The sequence below is a fragment of the Rhinoraja longicauda genome, chromosome 1 (genome assembly GCF_053455715.1).
Source record: "Rhinoraja longicauda isolate Sanriku21f chromosome 1, sRhiLon1.1, whole genome shotgun sequence".
In the NCBI taxonomy this organism is placed as follows: domain Eukaryota; kingdom Metazoa; phylum Chordata; class Chondrichthyes; order Rajiformes; family Arhynchobatidae; genus Rhinoraja; species Rhinoraja longicauda.
In genome coordinates this window covers 55,161,809-55,188,747 of record NC_135953.1, presented here as the reverse complement: position 1 = coordinate 55,188,747, position 26,939 = coordinate 55,161,809, and the positions used below count along the sequence as shown (strand labels likewise).

General features: G+C 42.9%; 1 pseudogene; it reads left to right on the top strand.

Annotated features, from left to right (window-relative positions):
* LOC144603958 (uncharacterized) overlaps positions 1-26,252 on the top strand; it is a 45,016-nt pseudogene extending 18,764 nt beyond the window's left edge.
* The last annotated feature ends 687 nt before the right edge of the window (positions 26,253-26,939 follow it).

The following is a 26,939-nucleotide window of genomic DNA, read 5'->3' as shown; positions in this document are numbered from 1 at the left end:
TGGAATTTAGAAGAATGAGAGGGGATCTTATCGAAACATTTAAGATTATTAAGGGGTTGGACACGTTAGAGGCAGGAAACATGTTCCCAATGTTGGGGGAGTCCAGAACCAGGGGCCACAGTTTAAGAATAAGGGGTAGGCCATTTAGAACGGAGATGAGGAAAAACATTTTCAGTCAGAGAGTTGTAAATTTGTGGAATTCTCTGCCTCAGAAGGCAGTGGAGGCCAATTCTCTGAATGCATTCAAGAGAGAGCTAGATAGAGCTCTTAAGGATAGTGGAATCAGGGGGTATGGGGAGAAGGCAGGAACGGGATACTGATTGAGAATGATCAGCCATGATCACATTGAATGGTGGTGCTGGCTTGAAGAGCCGAATGGCCTACTCCTGCACCTATTGTCTATTGTCTATTGTCTATTGACAATTTACAGAAGCCAATAAACCTACAAACCTGTATGTCATTGGAGTGTGGGAGGAAACCGGAGCACCCGGAGAAAACCCATCAGTCACAGGGAGAACATACAAATTCTGTACAGACAGCACACGAAGTCATGATCAAACCCGGATCTCTGGCGGAGTAAGGCACCAATTCTACTGCTGCACAACTGAGCTGCCCCTGATCATTATAACATATAACATATAACAACTACAGCATGGAAACAGGCCTGTCCGGCCCTACCAGTCCACGCCGACCATTCTCCCTGACCTAGTGAGCTATTATTATTTAAGGACATATCCCATTGGATTGTGTTTTGCATTTCCTATTGTCAAAAATTGCTGGATAAGGTTGCAGCAATATGCCAGCATTTGCACTGGGGAAATTCTGCACAGATTCTATGCCAGGTTATACCTTATGCAGAATTAGTATCCATGTTTTCAAGAGAGAGTTAGATTTAGCTCAAAGGGCTAATGGAATCAAGGGATATGGGGAAAAAGCAGGAAAGGAATACTGATTTTGGATGATCAGCCATGATCATATTGAATGGTAGTGCTGGCTAGAAGGGCCAAATGGCCTACTCCTGCACCTATTTTCTATATTTCTATGCTTCTAACTCACTTGAATGGAGAAGGATGGGTGCATTAGCACATGGCAAGTATTACGCAACTTTTGATGTTTGACAGCAGTTATCAGAAACATAGAAAATAGGTGCAAGAGGAGGTCATTTGGCCCTTTGAGCCAGCACCACCATTCATTGTGATCATGGCAGTTCATCTACAATGTGAGTGAAGCTCATTCCTAGCTTGTCTCACCCCAGCTTTCAACATAATGCTACCTGCAGACACAAGGCCCTGCCACTGCTCCTGGACTTCTTATTGAGAATTGGACTGCCTTGAGAATTCTAGTTCCCAATGGCAGCATTACAAAAGGAACATTTGTGCTTCAAGACTGTCATCAATGAGTGTAGTTAGCTCAACACTGTCAGCAAAGCCTAGACTATTGTCAAACAGTGAAATGAATCTTTGAGCAGCAATATTGTGATCACCAGATCTGGTGTTCCCGATGTAAGCAGTAAGTTTAACATTGTTTACGTTCCTTATAAATGCTTTCTCCCCACTGTGTGCAAGCACAGTCTTTCAGCGTTTGCTGCCTGGAAAAAATTATGATATTTTATTTTTGTTGTGCATTTCTGGAATATTCAGCTCTTCAACCCTGCAGGAGGTTAAATGCTTAAAGATGCACATTCTCCCACCACACAACTACTAGTGATCACGGCAGTCTGATCATTCCATTACCTGAGCAGTTGCCTCAGTAGGGTCCTCAGGGGAGGTGTAATGCCATGTAAGTGGTGTGTCTCAATCTATTATTGAGATTATCCCATCTCCCTAAAGGGGCTTTCAAATTATCTCCAGTTCCCTGGTCCTTATCCAGGGTCCTGATTCTTTTCTGCTTTTCAAGTATACAATTCATTTTGAAATTCATATTCCACCTGCTTTCAACTACTCAGGTTGTTTCTGAATCGTAAGCATCTCTGCGAAATAAAATTGGTCCTTTTATCTTTCCAACTCTTTTAATGTCATTTTCAATTTGTACACCCCGATTCCTAAGCCTTTGGTTTACAGATACAGTGTGAAAACAGGCTCTTGGGCCCACCAAGCACATGTCAGCCAGCAATCAGCCGTACACTAGTTCTATCCTATCACGCTAGGGATAATTTCCAGAACCCAATTAACCTTCAAACCTACACGTTTTTGGAGTGTGGGAGGAAACCGGAGCACCCAGAGAACACCCATGCAGGCACAGGGAGAATGTACAAACTACGTACAGACAGCACCTGTAGTCAGGATCAAACCCGGGTCTTGGTGCTGTAAGGCAGCTACTCTACCACTGCGACACTGTGCCGTCATCTGGAACTGGAAATATTTTCTCCTAAGTCACTCGATTGAAACCTTTCTGATTTTTATGTCTATTACGTCTTTGATAGACATTTGTAAAATTATGAGAGACAAGGACAGGGTATAAAGTCAGAACATTTCTCCCAGGGTGAAAATGTTGAGACGAGAGGACACAGGTTCAAAGTGAGTAGTGCAGTTTAAAGGAGATGAGGGGGGCAAGTTTATTACAAAAAGGGTGGTGGGTGTCTAAAAGAAAATGCTGCCAGGGGTGGTGGTGGAGGTAAATACAATAGTGGCATTTAAGAAACTTTTGTGTTGGTGTCCAGATGTGCAGTGAATTGAGGGATCTGGATTAGGTGCAGGTGGATGAGTTTTTCTTGGCATTGAGTTCAGCGCAGGAATTGTGGGCAAAAGAACTTGTTCTATATCTTATGTTCTATTAAATCTGTGCTTAATTATTTCTCTAGCAAGGACAGCAACCCCAGCCTTTTGACTCTCTCCATGTATTTCTGCAAGGAGTATTATTTATGCATCCTCAGAAAAATGCCATGCATTGCCTATTGTTGCTTCATCTTATCTAATCTGTGACAATTTTTTCCTTCCTATAATTGCCATAACATTGACCAATTCTCTCTGAAACTGGACTAAAGCAGTCGTCTCAGTGGAATTTATCACAGATCTTGATATGAGAATTGAAATTTAGTCAGGTCAATAATGATGGTAATTTCAGTGCGTGATAAATCTAATACAAAAGTAAAATACAAGTTTGGCCGTGAGTACTTTATCCAGAAAGTGCCTTACCATCCATAAGATGTTAAACCACTGCCACATTTGTCCTTTTAGTTCAACCTGAAGGGATCCTATGACAGTATTTAGAGAAGGGCATGGGAGTTCTTATAATAATTGGCTTTTATTTAACACACAACAGACAGCAGTAAACAGACAGTGCTGGAGTAACTCAAAGGGTCAGGCAGCATCACTGGAGAACATGTTTAGGTAACATTTCGGATCAAGATCCTTCTTCAGTCTTGACCCAAAATGTCACCCATCTATGTTTTCCAGAGATGCTGCCTGACCCTTTGAGTTACTCCAGCTCCAGAAATTCACTTTTGGTTGAGAGCATTAAACATGCCATTGGGTACCATCTGTGTATTGTGTTCCACTTCTAACTTTGGTTCCATTAATGTAATTGGAACCCAGATGTGTTCATGACAGTATCATATGGGAATGAACACAACCTGATAATTTTCTCTTAATTTGGAGCTGTATGTTGGAGCTTGCTGTGTTCGTAATAGTTACTATATTTCCTGTCCAGAAACCATTGGAAAGCACAGTGACACAGCTCTAGACTTGCTGCCTTACAGCGCCAGAGAGCCAGGTTCAATCCTGACTATGGGTGCTGTCTGTATGGAGTTTGTACATCCTCGCTGTGACTGCATGGGATTTCTCTGGGTTCTCAGTTTCCTCCCACTTTCCAAAGATGTGTGGGTTTGTCGGTTAACTGGCTTCTGTAAATTGTCCCAAGAATGTTGGGTAGAACTAGTGTTCAAATGATTGTCGGTCGGCGTGGACTCAGTGGGCTATAGGGCCTGTTTCCATGCTCTATCTCTCAACTAAACTAAACTAAACTAAACTCTCTAAATTATTCAATTAACCCCAAAGGCACTTGCGAATATCATTAGTACATAAATGTTACTGTATAAATGTGCCTTTGTTTTTCTCATTACAGAAATAAATCTCTTGTACTATGCCTTTGCTCACCACCCACCATCCCCCATTCTACCGTTAAGTCTTTGGTGACTTCCCCAATCTTTCCATGATCAAAATCGACAAATACTGTGATAGCTTGACATCAACGTAACATAAGGAAGCTAGTTTGTCTTTGAGAATGCTTGTGACAAAACAGCCTTGTTGTTGAGCGGAAATGAAAGTGCCATCTCAGAGATTATCGATGTGGGCGCTTGTAGGAAGTTTCACATGGCGTAACAAACTAATAATTGTTCCTGGTCATTGCAGATGTCTTAATGTCTTATTCATTGACTTCTAAACTTCTCTATCGCTGCAGAATTTGGAATAAGTTTTAAATTAATGCAAACCCAAATTAATTTAAAATAGACCATTTAAATGGAACATTTCAAAAACGCTACTAAAAGGCTGTCAAAATTGTGAAAATGGTGCAAAGACAGTAAGAGTCTGATGATGAATGATATCAGTCAAAGGAAAGTCAGGTAAAAGTGCTTTAATGGAGCTGAGACTCCAAAGCTGTGGGCATGACACAATATTGATGATGGCCTGATAGAGCCAGTTTTATAAAAGCTCATATCCAGCAGAGGGTTTTCACCTCTGGAAATTTAGTTCAGTTTCATAACATTGAACCATAGTACAGAGTATATCAAAAACTCAGGCATGCACTGCACTGCAAATAGTCTCCAATGTATTTCAAATTGTTTTAATGTGTGCAGCCCCTACCCAACATTCTGAGGTGCGGTTGTATTTCCAGCCTGCTTGAAAAGTCAGGAAGTTATTGGGAGAAGGCAGGAGAATGGGCTTGAGAGGGAATGATAGATCCGGCATGATTGAATGGTGGAGTAGACTTGGTGGGTCGAATGGCCTAATTCTGCTCCTATAATTTATGAACATGAACCTATGGCTGGACCTCATTATTGGTGCTCCTATTGCCTGGCCTCCTGTGCAGTCTCAGGGCTGGCATCTGTCCAAGTTGGGCAACTGTTGTTTTCAAGGGACAGCAGCAACATCTGCAGTCAATGTTGCAGTCACATCCTATGGCTGCAATGCCACTGATGGAAGAGTCTCGACCCGAAACATCAACTGAGGGTTTTGACCCAAAATGTCACCTTAGTTTAGTGTAGTTTAGAGCGATACCATAAAACAGGCCCTTCGGCCCACCATCCACGCCAACCATTAATCACCCATACACTAGTTCTATCCTACGCACTAGGGACCATTTACAGAAGCCAATTACCCTACAAACCTGCATGTCTTTGGAATGTTGGAAGAAGCCAGAGCACCTGGAGGAAGACCATGTGGTCACAGAGAGAACATTCAAATAAGGCAACACCTGTAATCATGATCGAACCCGGTCTCTGGTGCTGTAAGGCAGCAACAGTACCGCTATGCCACTGTGCCGCCCATCCATGTTGTTCAGAGATGCTGCCTGACCTGCTGAGTTACTCCAGCACTTTATGTCCCAACTGTCAGAAGGCAGGTTCTGGGCTGGATCATTCATAAGAGTGAGGACTAAGCAGAAGACAAACCTTTAAATGTAATCCAGGAATGTGTCAAGTGCAAGGAAGAGACACACCAAATTGCAAGTAAAAGGTGGCACAGTGTGCAGGCACTGGAGATGCAGTGACCTCGGTTCAATCTCGATCTCTCGTGTTGACTGTGGATTTGCATGTTCCCCCTGCAATTTTATGGCTCCCTCTGGGTGGTCCGGTTATTCCCACATGCCAAAAATCAGGGAGGTTGGTAACTCAACTGGCCACTGTAAATTGCTCCTTGTGTGTAGGGGAGTGTATAGGCAGTGGTAGGATGTGGGGGGAGCTACTGCGAATGTAGAGAGAATAAAATGGGACTGGAATTAAAGAGTGCTCAATTATCAATGGCCGGTGTATTGAAGGGCCTATTTTCATGCTGTACAGTTCCATTACTTTTTATTTTAGAGATACAGTGCCGAAACGGCCCACCAAGTCCGTGCTGAACAGCAATCACCCCATACTCTATCCTACATACTGGGAACAATTTATAATTTTTACCGATGCCAATTAACCTACTGACCTGAACATTTTTGGAATGTGAGAGGCAACCAGAGCACCCAGAGAAAACCCATGCAGTTACAGGGAGAACATAAAATCTCCATAATCAGGATTGAACATGGGTCTCTGGCACTGGAAGGCAGCAACTCTACTGCTGCGCCACCATGCCACCATGCCACCCTCTATAACTCTATAACAAAGTACTGATAAGAAATTATCCCATTTGTTTTCACCTAATTCTTCCTGACTTCGTCATCTGATGTTTATCCATCAACTTTCCTGAAATTCTGTCAAATTTTGTAACAAAGTTATTGAATGCTAACTGTTCAGTACAGCAGAAAACATCTGTCCAATCAGCTAATGACTTGTTTATGTATCATCTTAATTAAAGTAGTCATTGAGACATAGTGTGATACAGTGTGGAAACAGGCCCTTCGGCCCAACTTGCCCACATGTCCCAGCTGTACTAGTCCCACCTGCCCACTTTTGGTCCATATCCCTCCAAACCTGTCCAATCTATGTAACTGTCTAACTGTTTCTTAAATGTTGGGATAGTCCCAGCCTCAACTACCTCCTCTGGCAGTTTGTTCCATACACCCACCACCCTTTGTGTGAATTGTGAGTTGGTGACATTCTCGTCAGAAGGCTCAAGCTCCTAGGTGGAATTAAGCATCGGTATTGCAGAACTGAGGGAATACTGCAATGTCAGAGGTTCTGTCTTTCACATGAGACATGAATAGCAAAGGCTGCCTAGTCACACAATTGCACAGTTAAAATATCCAGGCATTATTTAAAGAAAAGTAGGATGTTGTCATGAATGATGTTTTTCTGCCAATTGTAGAAATAAGCCAACAGACCTTTCATTTATCAGATGGATGCAAAATACTGTCCTGCTCTAAAAGCTGCACTTGGTCACGACACAGTGACTTGAATACATTTATTGCAAAATGCTGAGGCTAAACAGCTGTAGAGCCATACTGCACAGAAACAGGCCCTTCAGCCCATGAAAACTATGCTAACCATGAAGCACCCATTTGTACCAATCTAGCACCAATCCCATCTGCTCTCTTACAAAAACAAAACTGCCGGATGAACTCAGCGAGTTAAGCACCATCTATGGATTGTTGACATCTCAGGCCAAAACCCTGCATTGGTACCTAAAACGTCGACAATTGCTTTCCTCCAAAGGTTTTTTTTTCCAGGCTGCAGCATCTGCAGCTTCATATTTCTTCATTTTATTCTCCCCGTGTTCCATCTGCTTCTATCACTCACCTACACACCTGGGGCGATTTACAGTGGCCAATTAACCACAAATCAGCAGGATGTGGAGGGAAACCGGAGCACCCAGAGGAAACCCACGCTGTCACATGGAGAATGTGCAAATTCCACACAGACAGCACCGGCGATCAGGATTTAACCCAAGTTGATAGAGATGTGATGCAACAGCTCTCGTAACTGCACGACTCTGTCGCCCGTGTATAAACGCTCCATAAATTTCAGGAGTTTTATCTTTCCATAATTAGAACTAATTTTGGGACTATCATAAAGAGAAAACTTCTGCACTTAATCTTTCATCATATGCCATTGACATGATGGATGAAGGAACGGCTTGTTACGTTTAATTACCTAACAAAAAATGATGAGAACGATGGAAAATAAAAAAAGAAATGATGTGAATATTGGATGCATGTAGTCAGTCCTTTTTTTAATAGACAAACAGGTGCTGGTACGCATATCATTTCTCGCTGTAGGCATCTATAGTGGGTCGTGAACCTATGAGCTTACCAGGATCAGTAGTTTACTTATTGCCATTCAGATACCATGAAATGTAATCTAAGGGAAGTATTTAATGCAAATATATTAAAGCAGAGTCACACAACATGGATTTTGGGTTAAAGCCAGTGGAAAAAAGTGTTGGATGAAATTGGTGCGAATTGTTTGATTGATATCTCCTAATAAATACATAGTAAATAAAATTATACTCTGATTAATTAGCTTAAAGCGAATTATTGGACTTGGTTAATCAGTAAATTTGACAAACAGTCATGGTCCTGTGAGAACAGAATGTTTGTAAAGCAAATCACTCTCCAGTCATCCAACAAATAAATGGACACATTGGTCTACCGTGCCTTCCACTTCCTTTGGCCCTGTTTACATGATGGTATCTGTCTTTGTCTTCAGTCAAGGTCTTACAACATTAATGGCTGAAAGAGCTTTTGGTTGTGCCTGTTCCATGTTCTGTACTTATGTCCCCTCTCTCCCTCCTAGAAATAGGATACTCCTCTTTCAGACCATCATCCTCCACCTTCAATGAACTTCCCCAGTTTTGCATCTCCAGTTGTATGCCACCATCAACTATGTCTTCCCCTCCCCTCCGTTTTCAGCTTCACAAAGGAATCAATCCGTCAAAGATATTCTGGTCACAATATTCTGACAAATTATTGAGCTTTTCCTACAGCCCAATAATAAGGCACAAAATGCTGGAGTGGAGAAGGGTCCCGACCTAAAATCGTCACCTATCCATGTCCTCCAGGGATGCTGCCTGAACCAATGAGTTACTCCAGCATTTAGTGCTTTTCCTTGATAAACCACCCTGTTTCTACAGCCCAGCAATAATGCCAATAAGGAAGTTAATCTTCTCCAAGTGCACTGAACCACTACAGACCAAGAACAAATCATCACTCTGGAACAGGGATCCAGAAAAGTTATAATGTTTTAAACTTTGCCATTGGTTTTCTGCAATAACTTTTGCAATTCTGAACTTTTATTACTTGCTGGAGTACAGCCACAATTTTGTGATCCTGGTCTAAAGTTCTGAGCAAAAACAATGCCTGAGCTGATGCTTATGTAAGCAGTGCTCTTTTGGGAGAGTTAGCAGCCTTGTCAAAAGATCTGAAGTATTAATAGGCTTAATTTAGTAGGCTTCTGGCATAATGTTATAACTTTGATTCAGTAGGAGCATCAAGAGGGATCTGCACTATTGAACAGTTATTGTTTTGTACCATGGCTCTGTGATATCAGTTCATTATTTACACCAGCACATCATGCAAATAATGTTTGCTTTGTAATATCATCAGGTATAGTTCAGGAAACTTGCCAACATAACTATTTACTTCATCCTCGACCTGCTGATTCATGAATTGGTTTTGTGAAAATCAAAGAGTGGGTCTTTAGAGTTCGGGAACATAACTCCTCCCAAGCTCTAACAAATGGGAATTGTGCAAAGTCAAATGGAGATCTGGTACAATGGAATTCAATTCCCTTTGCTTTACGTTGCAATGGGATAGGAGCAACCTGGAACAGAATGTAAAAGAAAAATGACTATGAGGTTTTTATTTAGTTAGAAAAATGATGGTCTTGAATGCATTTGATTTTTTTTCATATCAAATTCATTTAAAGAAAGAACTCTGCTGAGGCTTTCACAAGGTGAGTGGTGGTATCTTATTTAACAGCAGTTTAGCAGTTGAGGGACCTATTGGTGGAGAGCAAGATTTCTCAACAAATGGACACACAAGAAACTGAAGATGCTGAAATATTGAGCAAACAAACAAAGTGCATCTCTTGCAATCTCACCTATTGTATTTGATGCTCCCGATGTGGCCTCCGTTCCATCTGCGAGACTAAGCGCAGGCAAGGCAACCGTTTTGCTCAACATCTGCGCTCTTTCCTTCAAGATGTGCTGGTCCTCTCGGTTGCAAATCATTTTAACTCCCCTTCCCATTCCTGTACTGACTTTTCTGTCCTTGGGCCTCATCCATGTTCATAGTGAGGCCACACACAAACTGGAAGAGCAGCACCTCATATTCATATTCTGTTTGGTAGATTACAATCTACTTTGAATTCTCCATTTCTGAGTAACAGCCCTCTTCTCTTTCCCCTAGCCTCCACCCCACGTTGGTGTACATATATTTCTCCCACCATCTCTGACCAGTACAGTCACTCTGAAAAGGGTCTTGACCAGAAACGTTACCCATTCCTTCCCTCCTGAGATGCTGCCTGACCTCGCTGAGTTACTCCAGCAGTCACCCAGATCCTTTGCTCTCCATACACTTATTCCTCATCCCCAAGTCCAATATTTCTCCTCTATCCTCCTCTTTCCCCTTCCACCCGTATCTCTCCCTCTTCTCTCTTCCTTCTTTTCTCCCCTTATCTGACACCTTCCCTTTCACCTCCCGCCTTTGTCAATTACTCCACCCTTCTGCTAATCACCCTCCCTCACGTATCCACCTATCACTTCCCAAACTTATCCCATCCTCATCTCTCTTTCCCAGCATCCACCATGCCACCCCGCCCCCACACCCCCTCCAATCCAATCCATCTGAAGAAGGGTCTCAATCCGAAATGCTGTCTATCCATTCCCTTCACAGATGCTGCCTGATCCGTTGAGTTGTCCCAGTGCTTTGTTTCTTTCTCGACAATCTTTTGCTCGGTGGCAAACGAAAGGTTACTTCAAGTTGCAGTTAGAGTCCTAAAATATGTTGATATAATATACTATCACAAAAATATGATTTTCCTACCAAACTGCATATTCTTTAGGCTAAATTCATCAAGATATGTTTCATCGAACTCATAAATCTTCTGAAACAGTGGCATGATAAAAACTGTGCCAGATATTTGAGAAGAAAAATGTGATGAGCAACTTCCTAAAATAGCTTTATAATGGTATGTCCAGTACTTAATTGGTACCTGAGGCCATGAAAGATGAACCTTGTAGGTCAGCTGGAGCAATTTTTGGGCAGACATTCTAACCCCATTCTCCTGCCTTCTCCCCGTAACCCCTGACACCCGCACTAATCACGAATCTATCTAATTCTGCTTTAAAAATATCCATTGACTGTGGCAAAAAAAATCCACAGATTCATAACCCTCTGGCTAAAGAAATTCCTTCTCATCTCCTTCCTAAAGGAATGTCCTTTAATTTGGAAGCTATGACCTCTTGTCCTAGACTCTCCCTCCACATCCTCTCCACATCTACTCGACCCAGGCCGCATCGATGGCTGGCGTGAACTCGATGGGCCGAAGGGCCTGTTTCCATACTGTGTCTCTAAACCAATTAAACTGTTCCTATCCTACATGCGCAGTTAAAAGAAAAATCTATAAATTGTTATCACCAATTCATTGTTCTGCTACAGGATATATGGTTGGAATTTTCAAAGATGCATTCTGTACAGAATCAATGATTTAATGTAAAGTTCAATCTTTTTATTGGCAATTCTTTTTTATTGGCAAAAGATTTTACACCTTGTTGAATGAATTATAGGCATTGAACTACATTCTCAGACATAATTAGTGCTAAACAACCTCTCTGACACTGAAAATTTGATTTTACACATGGGAATTGTCACACTTCAAGAATAAGTATTTTTAAAATTCATGAAAATTAATTCCTTCCCAGGTTTGTGACATTTTATCGACTCCCTTAATCCCCTGCATATGTCAAATCTTTACTTTGTTCTCAATTAAATGTTAAAAAATTTACATTAAAAAGTGCTTTTTACTTCTTGATTGGATGTCAGTGCAAATTCTGTGTGGTCTGCATGTCATTTTGGAAAAGAGAAAATCCACACAATAATGATTGCTTCATCTTTGTGAATATATTTATTCAAGGTTAGTGGTGACTGTAGTTGGGATGTAACTGCACAAAAAATCCAAATCCTTTTGCTGGGATAGGTTAATCATAGAGTCATACAGTGTAGAAACAGGCACTTTGGCCCAACTTGCCCACACCAACCTACATGTCCCACCTATGATAGTCTCATCTGCCTGCATTTGGCCCATATCCCTCTAAACCTATTCTATCTATATGCCTGTCTAATTGTTTCTTAAACATCTCCAAATTTGCGGATGACACAAAGCTGGGTGGCAGTGTGAGCTGCGAGGAGGATGCTATGAGGATGCAAGGTGACTTGGATAGGTTGGGTGAGTGGCCAGATGCATGGCAGATGCAGTATAATGTGGATAAATGTGAGGTTATCCACTTTGGTGGCAAGAACCTCCACCGGGTGGCACCAGCAATGGCTGCCACGCCAACAGTCTGTCTGTCCCTTCGTTGTTTTTTTAGTTTGTGATAAATGTATGTTTTTAATGTTCTTTAGCCTGAGAGGGGATCTTATAGAAACATATAAAATTCTTAAGGGATTGGACGGGTTAGATGCAGGAAAAAAATTCCCGATGTTGGAGGAGTCCGGAACCGGGGGTCACAGTTTAAGAATAAGGGGTAGGCCATTTAGGACTGAGATGAGGAAAACGTTTTTAACCAGAGAGTTGTGAATCTGTGGAATTCTCTGCCACAGAAGGCAGTTGAGGTCGATTCACTGGATGTTTTCAAGAGAGAGTTAGATTTAGCTCTTAGTGCTAACAGAATCGAGGGATATGAAGAGAAAGCAGGAAAGGGGTACTGATTTTGGATGATCAGCCATGCTGGCTCGAAGGGTCGAATTAAATGTGATTAAAACTATTTATTTGCATGTCGGCAAAGCAATAAATGGCATCTCTCTGTTTGTGTCTGGTCATGCTGGAATGGAATTGGTGTGCGTTCAAGTCTAAACTGACGAGGGGAACAATGTGTAACTGTGTAGGGAGGAACTGTAGATGCTGGTTTATGTGTTAACTTCAGATTCTGACCATTTTGGAAAAATGAAGAACATCTGTCAGGTTCAACAGAGAGTAAACTGAAGGCACAGGAACTGCAGAGACTGGTTTACAAAAAAACACAAAGTACAAAAAACACAAATCACATTGGGCGGCACAGTGGTGCAGCAGGGATGGCATAGAGGTGCAGTGGTAGAGTTGCTGTCTTACAGTGCCCGAGACCCGGATTCGATCCTGACTATGGGTGCTGTCTGTGCAGAGTTTGTGCGTTCTCCCCGTGACCTGCGTGGGTTTTCTCCGAGATCTTCGGTTTCCTCCCACACTCCAAAGACGTACAGGTATGTAGGTTAATTGGCTGGGTAAATGTAAAAATTGTCCCTAGTGGGTGTAGGATAGTGTTAATGTACGGGGATCACTGGGCGGCGCGGACTTGGAGGGCCGAAAAGGCCTGTTTCCGGCTGTATATATATGATATATGATATGTGCAGAGTTTTTCACCCAGAGAGTTGCGAATCTGTGGAATTCTCTACCACAGAAGGCAGTGGAGGCCATTTCACTGGATGAATTCAGGAGAGAGTTAGATATAACTCTTAGAGCTAATAGAATCAAGGGATGTGGGGAGAAAGCAGGAACGGGGTACTGATTTTGGATGATCGGCCATGATCATATTGAATGGCGGTGCTGGCTCAAAGTGCCGAATGGCCTACTCCTGCACCTATTTTCTTTGTTTCTATGTTTCTATGCATTAGTCCCTGCCTCAACTACCTCCTCTGGCACTTCGTTCCATACCCCCACCACCCTTTGTGTGAAAATGTTACCCCTCAGATTCCTATTCAATCTTTCCCTCTTCACCTTAAACCTATATCCTCTGGTTCTCAATTCCCCTGCTCTGGACAAGAGACTCTGTGCATCTCCAAATGTTTATCAGTGATTTTTTTTAAAATTTATGGACATCTGAAGACATTTTTTACAAACCAACTCTCAGGCAAACCCATAAATCCTAGGGTGTGGTGTAGGTTAAGAAATCCGAGACCTCATTAGGCCTCCCAAAAGCTTTTGGATTTCATTTAAAAACTTAAAATAACTCTGGGACAAAATAGGCCTGTAAGTGATTTTCAGGAAATGGAATGACATTTTCAAGATATATGTGTGGGTTCGAATTCTGGATTGAGATGTATGTAATATTCTAAGTGTGGTGAAATGTTTTGCTGCATTTTAATCTCAACTGCCTTATACTGAAGCTTGATATCATGAAGCACTTGCTGACTGATATCAGTTGCTCTGCCATTTCAAGAGAAATGCGCTGAAGCTCAGGTTTTCTATTGAAACATAGAAACATCGAAAATAGGTGCAGGAGGAGGCCATTTGGCCCTTAGAGCCAGCACCGCCATTCATTGTAATCATGGTTGATCATCCACAATCAGTAACCTGTGCCTGCCTTCTCCTCATATCCCTTGACTCCACTAGCCCCTGGAGCTCTATCTAAATCTATCTATTGCTTTTAGTGATCAATGCAGTTTCCTCATAAAATAAGGAAAAGATTCAAGAGTTGGCCAGCACCCCATCTTGAGTACTCCTTCATTCAATAAACCACAGGTAATCTTTTAGTTCAGCCCCATCTATCTGCCCATACCCCATATTCTTGATTCTCTTTATATAATTCAATCTCCATCTTAAATCTTTTGGTCTCCTAATTCGAGGAAGGACATTCTTAGTATTAAGGTTAATTCCCGGAATGGTGGGACTGACATATGATGAAAGAATGTATCAACTGGGTTTATATTCATTGGAATTTAGGACGAGAGGGGATCTTATAGAAACATATAAAATTCTTAAGGGATTGTACAGGTTAGATGTGGGAAAAATGTTGGGAGAGTCCAGAACCAGGGGTCACAGTTTAAGAATAAGGAGTAGGCCATTTAGGACTGAGATGAGGAAAAACATTTTCACCCAGAGAGTTGTGAAACTGTACAATTCTCTGCCACAGAAGGCAGTGGAGGCTAATTCGCTGGATGTGGCCATGATCATATTGAATGGCCGAAGGGCCGAATGGCCTACTCCTGCACCTATTTTCTATATTTCGATGTTTCTATACTCCATCTTAAATATAGTCCACTGCCAGATTTAGTAAGAATTCACAAGATTTCCCTACTCTCATGGAGAAGATTATTCTGAAGTCTATCCTGAAAGATCTGTCCTTCATTCTGAAACAATGATCCTTGGCCCGTGCACCACAACCAGGGGAAACATTAACTCTCCACCTACCCTGTCAAGCCTGGAAGCATTTTCAATTTTCTCTTATTGATGCAATGGTCCTCCTGCATTGAAATCTGATCATTTTCACACTCATCAGACCTTTGTCCTTTCTGGCAACATCAGAAAACTTTTCTATTAATCCTTTGCTATCTTTAACATCTCTTGGCGATATCTTTGCCACAGAAAGAATATGGAACATAGCACAGTGCAGAACAGGAAAAGACCTTCTGGCCCATAATTTCTGCGCCGAACATAATGCCAAGTTAAACTAACCTCCTCTACTTGCATGTGATCCATATCCATCCATTCCCTGCATATTCATTTAAGTCTTTAAAATGCCAATACCTCCACAACCACCCTTGGCAGCGTGTTCCGAGCATGCACCACTCTCTGTGTAAAATCTTGCCTAGCGCATCTCTGTTAAGCCTCGCTCTCTCACCTTAAAGCTATGCCCCCTAAGTCTTAGACATTTACACACTGGGGAAAAGGAGTTGACTGTCCACCCTATCTGTGTGTCAGATAAGTTTACATACTTCCCTCAGGTCTCCCGTCAGCCTCCCTTCCGATTCAAAGTAAACAATCCAATTTTGTCCAACTGCTCCCTGGAGCTACGAACCTCTAATTCAGGCAGTACTCTGGTTAAAATATACACAAAGTGTTGGAGTAACTCAGTGGGTCAGGCTGCATCACCAGAGAATATGGCTTGGTGATGTTTCGGGCTGGGATCTTTCTTCACACTAATTGTAGTAGGGAGGGGGGAAAGCTGGAATTGAGGTGGGGGTGGGACAACCCTTGGCAACTAATTGGTGGATAAATACAAAATGCTGGAGTAACTCAGCGGGTCATGCAGCATCTCTGGAGAAAAAGAATAGGTGATGTTTTGGCATAAAACTCTTCATCAGACAGCCCAAGGGACACCACCTATTCCTTTTCTCCAGAGATGCTGCACTGAATTACTCCAGCATTTTGTGTCTATCTTCAGTGTAAACCAGCATCTGCAGCTCCTTCTTGCTCAAGTAATTGGTGGAAATAGGTGGGGGGGGGGGGGGGGGGGGTGGGGGGGGGTTGATTGGCAGAAGTTTGGACAAGGCCAGAGATTAAAAGATAAAAGGCTGTGAGAAAAGGAGATAAAGGAGAGAAGAGGCATGAAATGTGAAGCCAGGTGATGGGATTTACGTGGAAGGGGAAAGGGGAAGAGGAAAGGCCGGTGGATTGTGGGAGATATGGGTGCGCATCCAGTTGGTGCACAGTGAAGAGAGCATTCTGGTAATAAAAAACCTCAGGCACCCTGTCCAAAGCCTTCACACCCTTCCTGTAAGGGGACAAACCTGAACTCCATACAATTCTCCAAACGTGGCCAAACAATAATCTTACAAACCTGCAACATGACTTTCAGACTCTTACACTTAAATGCCTGACAAGCATACCATGCACCTTCTTCACCACTTTATCTACTTGTGTTGCCACTTTCAGGGAGTTACAGACTTGGACCCCAAGATCCCTGTGTACATCAGTGCTGCCGAGGGTCTTGTCGTTAACTGTATACTTTCCTCCAACATAATTAAAGTGTAAACTCTTGTAAATTCTGGCTTCAGATTAAACTAAATCACCTCAAATTCATAAATGCAATTATATCACATTATGAATACATTTCCCTGAAGGCTCCTTGGTCTCCATTTTATTAATTAGCCCTATCTTGTTACACATTCTTTGAGCATGGATTTGTAATGTGGTGCCACCCCATTACCTTTCAGGTTGATTCATGACACTTGCCTCTTTGCAGCAGCTGGAATGTTGGCCAAGCTAACTATATATTGGTCCCTGCATATTCTTTCTGAAATTGACTCCCCATTGTTTTGTCCTTTACTGTTCTCCCTTTAAAGCACAGTCTTTGGGCCCCGCTTCTCAGAAGCATTGTTCCTCTCCATATAAAATATAAAATCCTGTTCATAAGATCATGAGATTGAGAATGAAAAGATTTAAAGGGAACCTTAGAGACCTGAGGGACTTCCTTTCCACCCAGAAAATGGTGGGAGCAAGTGATAGAGATGGGTACATTTAACAGCCACATGGATAGGAATGGTTCAGAGGGATGTGAGCCATACATAAGCAAATGGGACTAGCTCAGGATGGGCAACTTGGTCAGCATAGACGAGTTGGGCCGAAGGACCTGTTTCTGTGCTGTATAACTCTGTGTTTCCATGACGATGTATGAACCACGTCACAACCTCACTTCTCTTTGTTGTTCTTAGTCAGCATTCTTATGTTTCCATTTTTATGCCATCTCCGACAATCTCCGACATTCACCTGAGAGTGCAGTGTGATCGTACTTCAGACACCAATGGTTTGTTTTGCTGTTACTCTAAGAAACAGATTAAAGGCAAATAGAGGAAGGCAGTCACTCAGGAAAGTCCAGTTAGCCGCCGTATCAAGTGACAGCTTTGTAAGTACAGTTTGGAAAAGGCGTGTTGGCCATTACCCTGGGCCCTCAGCTGTGCCTTTACGCTTGTCTGAACATGTCCTGCCTTCATTGGGACCTTTTGTGATGGTCATCAGACTCCTAATGACATGGTACAACTTTTCAAAGTAATTCTGTGAGCTTCAGTTACCGCAATGTGATAGAATACATATGTTTATTCCAAAGGAGGCCTACATGGGAGTAATGTCGTACATAAACCATGGAGAAATAAATAGTGGTTATTTATTTCATCTCTGCTTTTAATATCATTCATAAATTCATTTAATCTGATTTCCATTTAAAGTAGGTTTTGGCTTTGATGTGGTCATCTCCTTTTTCCATCCTTGGACGTGTGGAGTGATTTCCGAGCGTGATGGGACACAGCAAACATATCCAAGAGAGATACAGGTGATTTACAGGACTGCACATATACTGTTTGGATGCAGAGTCTCTAAGCTTGGTGCAAGATTGACTTTCTGTAAAACTATTGCATTGTTTGTGAAATAAGCACACCACACAATTCTACTGTACAATGGAATGACAGCAGCAATGCATGCAAACATGCAGAAATAAAGTAAAAGCTGCAGATTCTATGCAAGAAGATGCATTGCAAGCTGCTTCAATGTATCTATTCATAATTCAGTACAGGACAAGAACAACGGGCCCGATATGCATTTGTCCACTCCAAGTTTAGTTTTAATTTAGAGATACAGCACAGAAACAGGCCCTTCGGCCCACCGAGTCCGCATTGACCAACGATCCCCCATACATTGACACTAGCCTACACACATTAGGGACAAATTATACCAAGCCAATTAACCTTCAAACCCATAGGTCTTTGGCGTGTAAGAGGAAACTGAAGGTCTCGGAGAAAAAGGTGGTGCAGCTGTAGAGAAAACGAGCGGCACGGTGGCGCAGCGGTAGAGTTGCTGCCTTACAACGAATGCAGCGCCAGAGACCCGGGTTCGTTCCCAACTCTGGGTGCTGTCTGTATGGAGTTTGTATGTTCTCCCCGTGACCTGCGTGGGTTTTCTCCGAGATCTTTGGTTTCCAAAGACGTACAGGTATGTAGATTAATTGGCTTGGCAAATGTAAAAATTGTCCCTAGTGTGTGTAGGATAGTGTTAATATGCGGGGATCGTTGGTCGGCGCAGACCCGGTGGGCCGAAAGGCCTGTTTCCGCGCTGTATCTCAAAACTCAAACCTACACAGATTATGGGGAGAATGTACAAACTCTGTACAGACAAGCAGCCGTAGTCAGGATCGAACCGGGGACTTTGGTGCTGTGAGGCAGCAACTCTACTACTGTGCCACTGTGCCGCCCTCCAAACTCAAATATACTGAACCCTATCCTCGACTGTTAGCATGGTCCAAGGCACTGCTAACACTAGCTTGCTTGCTGCAAGTAAGAACTTAATTGTTCTGTATCGGAAAATATGACAATAAAATACTCTTGACCTCTTCCTCCTGAAGAAGACGAGCATCAAATGTCCTTTGATCTGTAAAATAAAAAGTACCCAAAATAATTCCAACCAGTCTTTCCAGTCTGTCCTGGAAGCTCATGGTAGGTGATGGGACTCTGCCTTTGCACAATATTCCTCTAAATGCTGAAAGGTTAATCACATGGGAACACGCAGGAATCAGGCAGACCATGCATACCCAGCACTTTCACTAGAAATTCCTGGTAACAGTAAAGAGGAAGAAGCCTCCCCAGGGCTAAGATCACTGAGTTATTCCACCTTTCATTATATCACATTATGATTTGAACATTTAAAAAATAAAGTATCACTGCTCTGCTCATCTATAATCCTGAACCCTCAACCTAGATCCATATTAACCCTGATTTTGTACATAATCTGGATTCTGCATCAAAATCTCATTCCAGGCACCTTTCAAGGAACAGAGATGCAGGAATTCCTGGCACTGGAAGTTCCCACTGCGGAGCTCAATCCCAGACACACCACTTTATTGCCAATGGCTATACGAAGCAAATGAATATTCATCCCTCAGATCATCATGACAACTTCAACACTGGCTGAGAATACTTTAGGCATAAACAGTACATTCACTGTGGAATTTCAGTCATTCAAGCTTTAAGAATTTAGTTTTACCAAGCCAAGCCAACAGATTTGTCACATGGAGACATAAGGAACTGCAGGTGCCGAGACCTTTGAGTAAAGCACTGTAAGATTTGAGAAGTTTTCCCTCATTCTGCAATCAACAAAACCAAAGAGCTGCAGTTTGGACATTTTATACGGGACTGGGGCTGATAGCAGAGAAAGGCTGCGGTCAGGTTTTTAACAAGGGATGTCACAATCCGTGGGTCCCAAGATGGCCACGGGACCTCGTGACCAGCCACAAAAGCAAAAGCCCCACAGCCCAGTCTCTAGGTTTTCTGCAAAGCCACGGCCAGAACAATAGATGGATATTGGCCGTGCAGAAACCCGCAAAACCAGGTCGAAGTCCAGACACTGGGGCGCTGACATCAGCATGCTTCACAATGCCCCAAGCCGACCTACACAGTTAATCCCGTTAAGGGGGCACAATAGCCCATAGAAACCTACCTGGCAGGTGATGGGAAACCAGTTAAACCCATCACCTCTTAACGAAAAACAGATTAACAGACCGTCTAGCCATCACCGGTACCCCCGGACATAACGCAGAACAAAGAGAAAACTCGAAACCTATCTTTGAAACAACGAGATCCCGAGATCTGGCGGGAGATAGGACGGGTCAGGATTAGTATAACTCGCCACAATTTTTGGGTTTTCAAGTCAGGAAAAACTCACGCAAGACACACACGGGAACCGAAGCACAGCACGGTAAAAGAAGGAAGAACAGAAAGAAGAAACTCACGGAACAAGCACGGCACTCACGGAAAACATCGGAGGAAGCAGCACGAACAGCCAGTAACTCCAGTAATAGCCCCATGGTGAGCATGTACCCCGATCCTGCACATCCTGGACATAGTTTAGTGTAGAGGGGAGGGTGGTTTAATTAACGTGGGTGTAAGTGAATATGTGTTGGCCAATTTTACGATGTGTCGTACGTTCCCCATCTTACAGTCAAGTATATGTCTTATAGAACATTGCGTTTATGATTCAGATACAAAGTATTCCTGTAATTATGCATATGTCTAATAGAACTGTGTCAAAGTATTCATGTAATTATGCATATGTCTAATAGAACTGTGTCAAAGTATTCATGTAATTATGCATATGTCTTATAGAACTGTGTCAAAGCATTCATGTACCATAGTCCCAAGCGCTCAATAAAAGCCTTTTTCCGTTTAAACCATGGTCTTCAAATCTGGTCTGGTTGAATTTTCTGCACTATCAACGCTCCTGCATCTAAGTCCAGTGTCTAGAACCGTAGGGGGTGAGTGGGTCGAACCACTCACGGGGAACCAGTGTGCGCGGCCTGGTCGAGGGACCAGAGCAAGGCACAGGGACCTTAGGTCGGGCGAAAGCTCGGCGCAGAAACCCCTTACAGCACAGAGTGCTGGAGTAACTCAGTGGGTCAGACAGAATCTGTGGAGCGAATGGTTGGGCCATGTTTCACATCGGCACTTTCTGAAGTCTGGCTGGTAATACGGACAAGGTAAATATTGGCAATTGCACTCAGCTAAAGAAAGTGAAATTCAGCATAGTGTACGAGTGAAATAATGAAACAGTAAGCTCCCTGCAATACCTTCTCCTTTTGTCTCACATGGCGTGCACAGTAGCATTAGCTTGCATTAATCACTGGCTGGAGTCCACACCTATCAATTGAGTCATTTGACTTTAACATCACTTTTCAGTGCAGAACAGAGTTCACTAACTTTAGTCAATTATTAATCTGTTAGAATGAACCTTGGAATTGAGGCTAGTTGCTTCCTCCTCTGGCATGTTAAAATATAACACAACCCTTCATCTATTTCATTGCTCATGAAGCACGCTTCCAAGTAAAATGCATTTGTTCAAAGGTTGTCTTTCTGTTGTGGCAACTAATTACATTTGACTTTGATGGTTCAATAGTCTATATAATTATATATTCCCTATTTCAAAAACTTGAAACCCATCCCAGTGCAATATTCATATATAACAGAACAAATTCTTTGTAATCAATATTTGTATATTTCCCAAGTCATCCTACCAGTCCCTACAGTATTTGGATGATGACAACCCTGTCCACTTGCTCATCCTTTTCCTAGTTGTTTGGATTCCCATAACCATCTTCATTTGCTGTCTTCTTTCTTTGCCTGTTATTGGGAATTATGCTTGGATGTAATGCTCTGGAATTCCTTCCCTCATTCTTATTTTGTACTTTCTTTTATAGCTCCAGCTTTTGCTAAATTCTCAGTTTTTTCTTACATTTTAATCTCTTGAGGTGTTTCTCCTCAATTAAGGATGCCATATGAATGCAACTTGTTGTATTGGCTTGGATTTGCACACATGTTCCTAAATTAAGAAAAGTCCTGACCTGAAATTCACCTATCCATTCCCTTCACAGATACTGTGTTACTCTAGCATTCTATGTTTTACTGCAGATTCAAACATTTGCAGTTCTTTGTGGCTCTACCACCCTTAATCTCCACATGGTTTCTCCTGATCTCCCAGCTCAGCTCGATGGCATCAATGAGTACATAGAGCATAGAACCTAGAACATAGAACAGTACAGCATAAGCTCAGACCCATCATCCCACTATGTCTTTGCTGAACATGATGCCATTGTACTTATGCAATTTCTTAGGGATATTGTCATCAGAAAATTCCATGAAATGTTCAGGCAAGGAATTTGAAATCAGGAAGGGAATTATTGTTCAAAATTAAATTTATTTTGATTTTTGTTTTGTACCTTAATTTTATTCCTTCAGGGTTCTTCCAGAGAAAAAGAATGTGAAAGAATAATAATCCAATTCTGAAAGAGTGCATATCACAATATTTTCAGGAATAACAAAATGCTGACATGTTTCTGCCTCAAAGCATCAGCAGACAAGGCTGATATAGATAACAATATTCATATTAGTAACCATTCTGTTTATACATGTTGTGAAAAGACAACCTTGAACTTTATGGCAGGACTCCATCCTGAGATATGGTTGTTAAGGAATTTAGTGTAAACCTCGACTGTTTTACAATCAAATGTTTTTTTTAACTCAATATCAGGGGGACATGGGGAGATGTAAAACATATCTACAGTCCTAGACAAAAAAAGCTGGAGTAACTCAGCGAGTCAGGCAGAATCTCTATAGAAAAGGAATAGATGACGTTTCAGGTCAAGATTCTTCTTCAGACTCCAGTCTGACTACAGTTAGACTACAGTCCTAACAGTTCCACATGTTCCACATAGTTACTCTGAGTTAAAATTAGCTGTCTTTCAGGCTTCTGAGCTGCTTGCACATTAGTATGAGTAATGGAAAGGGTATTTCAATAAAGCTAAATAGAGTTGTGACATTTTGATTGTTTTTGAGGATATATAGCTGAAAAGAATCTCTTTAACGCTAAAGTATTGCATTAACAATTTCATGTGATTAAGTTCCTAGACTTCGACCTGCTCACTGTAATGAATAATATTCTAGATTCTAATTTGTTTACATCAGTCACTCTTCAAACTTATCAATCAATCATATATCTATATTTCATATATCATTCATATAAAGTTGGCCAATGTAGGTCAATGATCGATCAAATTAAAATCAAAATCAATTGAGATAACGTATATTTTTCAAGCCAAGTGTCCGAGAACACTACTTTTCTGCCAAAATGCATTCTTTTGCATAAAAGTCAGGGTGGAAGTTTGAGGCTGAGCAGGCTTGTTGAACCAGAGCTTGCTCTCTTTATCATTTACCGCTCAGCGGGGGGGGGGGGGGGGGGATTTCTGACATTTGGCACAAGCGCATGAGTAAATTGATCTGAAGATACCTGCACATTTTCCGGAAATGAAAATCATTTATGGAATTCTTTTGAAGTGATTAAGTGAACCTGAAACAACAAAGTAAGGAAAGAGTAATCATCCACTGTATGCCAAGATTTGCAAAGGACATTTGCATGTTAGTTACAGTGCATTCAGAAAGTATTCAGACCCCTTCACTTTTTCCACATTTTGCTACGTTATACAGCCTTATTTTAAAATTGAGTCATTTCTTGGTTCTTGGTTCTTGGTCCTCCAAAATATTCCAAATGGAATTTAAACTGGAGGTGGTGGAGTATCGACTTAAAGAAGAAGGGCTTCTTGGAGAAGAGCTGCCTTAAATTTAGTTGTGTCTGGTTGAATAACTATAGTAGGGTGAAGACTATTCCATGCTTTAATTGTGCGAGGGAAGAATTAATTGCTATTGTCTTGATAGCTGGTATCTCAAATTGAATTGAATGCCCTCGTCTACTCCTGATAGATTTGGGTTTGGTGTAGGTGTGGTAATCTATCGCGAGCTGACCATTTAACATTTTGTAAAAACAGGTCAAACGTTGGGCTTTACGTCTGTCTTGGAGAGTGTTCCACCCCAATGAATTTAGGAGTTCGGTAACACTCGCTTCTCTCTCATAGGTATTTGTAACAAAACGAGCTGCCTGTCTTTGGACACGTTCGATGGAAAAAATGTTTTTAATTGTGTATGGGTCCCATGCTGCAACTGCGTAGTCCAAATGTGGTCTAACAAGGGTGAAGTATAACTTCTCCTTGATAGAAGTTGAACAATGATAAAAGTTGCGTCTCAGAAAATTTAGGACACCTGTTGCTTTTACCGTTGCATGATGAGTCTGACCATTCCAAAAAAATTTTTTTTTTAACCATCAATCTACACACAATATCCCATAATAAAAAAGTGAAAACAGGTGTTCAGAAATTTTTGCAATGTAATTAAAAAGAAATAACTGAAATATCACATTGACATAAGTATTCAGACCCTTTGCTTTGACATTCAAAATTGACCTTATATTGACCTAACGGCTGCGGCTCTCTGGCAGTCTGTTGTCTTTTTTTCTTTTTTTTGTTTGTGTTTTTGTTTCTGTTTTTGGCTGTGTATGTGTGGTGGGGGTGTGTGGTGGGGGTGTGGGGTGGGGTGGGGGGGTGGGGCGGGGGGAAACCTTTATTTTATTAGGTCTCTTCCCCGGGGCGCGGCTCGGCTGCGGGCCTTAACATTGCCGGCGCAGCTCGGCTGCGGGACGTTTCAGTGCCCGGTGCGGCTCGGCTGCGGGCCTTAACATTGCCGGCGCAGCTCGGCTGCGGGACGTTTCAGTGCCCGGTGCGGCTCGGCTGCGGGCCTTAACATTGCCGGCGCAGCTCGGCTGCGGGACGTTTCAGTGCCCGGTGTGGCTCGGCTGCGGGCCTTAACATTGCCGGCGCAGCTCGGCCGCGGGACGTTTCAGTGCCCGGTGCGGCTCGGCCGCTGGACTTAACATCGCCCGGTGCGGCCGCGGGACGTTTCAGTGCCCGGTGCGGCTCGGCCGCGGGACGTTTCAGTGCCCGGTGCGGCTCGGCCGCTGGACTTAACATCGCCCGGTGTGGCCGCGGGACGTTTCAGTGCCCGGTGTGGCCGCGGGACGTTTCAGTGCCCGGTGCGGCTCGGCCGCGGGACGTTTCAATGCCCGGTGCGGCTTGGCCGCTGGACTTAACATCGCCCGGTGTGGCCGCGGGACGTTTCAGTGCCCGGCGCGGCTTGGCCGCTGGACTTAACATCGTCAGCGCTGTTCGGCCGCGGGACGTTTCAGTGCCCGGTGCGGCTCGGCCGTTGGACTTAACATCGCCCGGTGTGGCCGCGGGACGTTTCGGTGCCCGGGGCGGCTCGGCCGGGGGGCCTTCCATCCCCTTGCGGGGGCTGTGCGTGTCCTTTGCCTCGGTAGGGGTCGAGCTGCCTGTCCGTGGGTGCGGGGGGAAGAGAGGGGAAGTTTTGTTGCCTCCATCACAGTGAGGGGGTGTTTGGAGTCACTGTGATGGATGTTTGTGTTGGGGTCGGGTGTCCTGTGTTCTTTTCTTTTTGCTGTATTTTGTGTGACTGCTGAAATTTCGCTCGGTGTTGTGCCGAGTGACAATAAAGTGTTGTTATGTTATGTTATGTTATGTTATGTTTCCATTGATTATCCTTGAGATGTTTCTGCAACTTGATTGGAGTACACCAGTGATAAATTAAATTGATTGGACATGATTTAGAAAGGCACACACCTGTCTATATAAGGTCCCACTGTTGACAGTGCATGTCAGAGTAAAAACCAAGCCATGAAGACGAAGGAATTGTCCGTAGACCTCCGAGACAGGATTGTGTCAAGACACTGATCTGGGGAAAGGTATAAAACAATTTCTGCAGCATTGCAGGCCCCAAAGAGCACAGTGGCCTCCGTCATTCTTAAATGGAAGAACTTTGGAACCACCAGGACTCTTCATAGAGCTGGCTGCCCGGTGAAACTGAGCGATCAGGGGAGAAGAGTTTTGATCAGGGAGATGACCAAGAACCCGATGGTCACTCTGACAGAGCTCCAGAGTTCCTCAATGAAGATGGGAGAACCTTCCAGAAGGACAACGATATCTGCAACACTCCACCAATCAGGCCTTTATGGTAAAGTGGCCAGATGGAAGCCACTCCTCAGTAAAAGGCACATGACAGCCCGCTTGAAGTTTGCCAAAAGACACCTAAAGGACTCTCAGACCATGAGAAACAAGATTCTCTGGTCTGATGAAACCAAGATTGATCTCTTTGGCCTGAATGCAAAGCGGCACCACTCATCACCTGGCTAATACCTTATCTACGGTGAAGCATGGTGGTGGCAGCATCATGCTGTGGGGATGTTTTTCAGCAGCAGGAACTGGGAGACTAGTCAGGATCGAGGGAAAGATGAACAGAGCAAAGTACAGAGAGATCCTTGATGAAAACCTACTCCAGAGTGTTCTGGACCTCAGACTGGGGCAGAGATTCGCCTTCCAACAGGACAATGACCCTAAGCACACAACCAAGACAACGCAGGAGTGGCTTCATGACAAATCTGTGAATGTGCTTGAGTGGCCCAGCCAGACCCCGAATTTGAACCCGATCGAACATCTCTGGAGGGACCTGAAAATAGCTATGCATCGACGCTCCCCATCCAACCTGACAGAGCTTGAGAGGATCTGCAGAGAAGAATGGGAGAAATTACCCAAATACAGGTGGTCCAAGCTTGTAGCATCATACCCAAGAAGACTTGAGGCTGTAATCACTGCTAAAGTACTGAGTAAAAGGTCTGAATACTTATGTAAATGTGATATTTCAGTTATTTCTTTTTAATTACTTTGCAAAAATTTCTAAACACCTGTTTTCACTTTTTTATTATGGGGTATTGTGTGTAGATTGATGATAAAAAAAAAAAGAATTTAATCAATTTTTAAATAAGGCTGTAACGTAGGAAAATGTGCAAAAAGTGAAGGGGTCTGAATACTTTCTGAATGCACTGTAGTTCCCACTGTAGCATCTTTTTAGCCGGTCATCAATTTGTGTTTGAGTGCCCTGTGACTGTTCTTGTTGAAGGAGATTTCCAGTGCCACTGATTGCCATCAGCCAATCATCCTCTTCACTTGAAA